The sequence below is a fragment of the Phodopus roborovskii genome, unplaced genomic scaffold, assembly GCF_943737965.1.
Source record: "Phodopus roborovskii unplaced genomic scaffold, PHOROB, whole genome shotgun sequence".
Classification (NCBI taxonomy): Eukaryota; Metazoa; Chordata; class Mammalia; order Rodentia; family Cricetidae; genus Phodopus; species Phodopus roborovskii.
The window spans coordinates 946104-948725 of NW_026126613.1; the positions used below are offsets into that span (position 1 = coordinate 946104).

The following is a 2622-nucleotide window of genomic DNA, read 5'->3' on the forward strand; positions in this document are numbered from 1 at the left end:
ATCCAACAAATTCTTAACCCAAAATATCCAGGAAATTAGGGACACTGAGAAAAAAAAACCTAAGAATAATATGTAAAGAAGAAGGCAAAGAAGCCCAGCTGAAAGGAGCAGAAAACATATTCAACAAAATCATAGAAGAAATTTTCTCAACCCAAAGAACATGTCTATGAAAGTACAAGAAGCAACACCATATAGACTGGACCAAAAAACAATTCCCCTTGCCACATAATAATCAAAACATTAAACATAAAGAATAAATAAAGAATATTAAGAGCAACAAAGGAAAAAGGCCAAGTAACATATAATGGCAGATCTATCAGAATTACACCTGATTTCTCCATGGAAACTCTGAAAGCCAGAAGAACCTGGATAGATGTTCTACAAACACTAAGAGACCACTGCTGCCAGCCCACTCTACTATACCCAGCAAAACTCTCACTATAGATGGAGAAAACAAGATATTCCATGACAAAACCAGATTTAAACAATATATATCCACATATCCAGCCTTACAAAAAGTTGAGAAGGAAAAATTCATTCCAAGGAAATTAACTACACTCACAAAAACATAGGCATTAGATAATCCCACTTTGCCAGAAGCCAAAAGAAAAAGCAGGTAAATCTACTCACAGTACCACCAGCAACAACAAATGCAAAACAAACAAGAATTAACAATCAAGGGTCCTTAATTTCCCTCAATATTAATGATCTTAACTTGACTATAAAAAGACACAGGATAATAGAACCAATACAAATACAGAATCCATCCTTCTGCGTAGAAGAAACACACCTTGGGCTCTTCCTGCCGCCAAGGAGAAATTGTTGGAGCTGGAAGTCTAGGAATGACTTTCTTCTCGGCATCTAAGCTCACTTGGTCAGAAACTTTGGATGAGCCCATGGACCCCTCTTCCTAGCCCTGTGGTTTGAAGCCAGTGGCTTTGAGACTGTGAGAGGATGGACACAGATTCCCAGGGGTTGCTAGATTTGTCCCTGATGGCATCAGGCACTGCTAGCGGTTCAGAGGATGAAGAATCACTGGCAGGACAGAAGCGAGCTTCATCCCAGACCCTGGGTACTCTCCCTAAATGCAGAAGCTCTTCCAGGTTCATCAAACAGAAAAAAAAATTGATTAGCAGTAGAGGGCAGACTAGCCAAATCTTCTACTGGGTTGAAGGGGGCCAGCGGAGTGGAATCAGGCTGTTCAGGGAGCGAGCCCTCCTATAGTGAGAAGAAGAAGGTATCCAAGGCTGCTAGTACTCCTGTGCCACACAGCCTAGCCGCAACCCCTGGACTCACTAAGCGTGTGAAGAAAAGCAAACAGCCACTTCAGATGACAAAGGATCTGGGCCCATGGAAGCCTGCAAATGACCTCCTACTTAACAATGCTGTGTTGCAGACCAATGGCCTGACATCTGTCCACCTGGGTGTGAAGTTCAGCTGCTGCTTGACCCTTCAGGAAGTTCAAGAGCATTGGTATGCCCTGCTCTACGACCCTGTCATCTCCAAGCTGGCTTGCCAGGCCACGAGGCAGTTGCACCCAGAAACCATTGCAGCCATTCAGAGCAAGGCCCTGTTCCACAAGGCAGAGGAGCAGCAGCTGAGCAAAGTAGGATCGACCAGCCAGCTCACCTTAGAATCCTTCCAGGACTTGCTGCTCAGACACCCTGATGCCTTCCACCTGACCCATACTGCCAAGGCTCTGCAGACCCACCGGCAGTTCATGAGACAGTATTACCTACTCAAGAACCAGACAGGGAAGCCACTGCCCAAGAGGAACCAAGTGCTAAACGTCTGTGATGCAGAGGACCTGACTGATGACAGTAAGCTCAAGGTGTCTGATTGGCGCCAGAAACAAGCAATCCAGCAGCTGGAACAGGGATTGCATAAGTGGCAGGTGCTAGTGGACAGTGTCACAGCCATGAGCTCTCCAGACTTCGACAACCAGACCCTGGCATTGTTGCGGGGACGCATGGTGCAATACCTATTGTGCTCTCATGAGATCACCCTAGGCAGAGCAACCAAGGACAGCCAGATCAATGTGGACCTGTTTCTAGAAGGTCCAGCCTGGAAGATCTCCTGAAAGCAAGGTTGGTCATGTGGTTAGAAAACAATGGTGACTTCTTCAATGCCAATGAGGGCGGGAGGTCCATCTATATCGATGGCCAGCCTGTGCTATGTGGCTCCAAGTGGCAGCTCATGAGACAGTATTACCTACTCGAGGACCAGACAGTCCTCGTGTCCAAGTGATGGAGATCACCAGCCTCCTCATCAACCTCATCTTCCTCATCAACCAGGACCTCATTGCCTTCATCCGCGCTGAGGCTGCCAAGGTCACATGACAGTGAGGCGGGTAGCAGAAACCAGGTTTTTCTTTGGTCTCAGTTTCCCCTGTCATCCCAGCTCCCTTGAGCTGGGACCTCAGGCTTCTGGAAAACTCTTCTGCCCTGGGTGGGTAGTGGAGCCAACTGCGGGGCCATTGATTTGAGCTCTGAAGTGAGGTGGGATCACCATGGGGAAGCCAGGAGAGGCAGGGACCCCTGTGTCTCCCCAGAGCCAAAGCCTCACCATTGCCACATCACTCCTGTGTCTCCAAGGGATCAGCCGTAGTGCCCTCCGTTTTTG

General features: G+C 47.6%; 1 pseudogene; it reads left to right on the forward strand.

Annotated features, from left to right (window-relative positions):
* The first annotated feature begins 927 nt into the window (after positions 1–927).
* LOC127237781 (microspherule protein 1-like) lies at positions 928–2339 on the forward strand (annotated as a pseudogene).
* Positions 2340–2622: the final 283 nt, after the last annotated feature.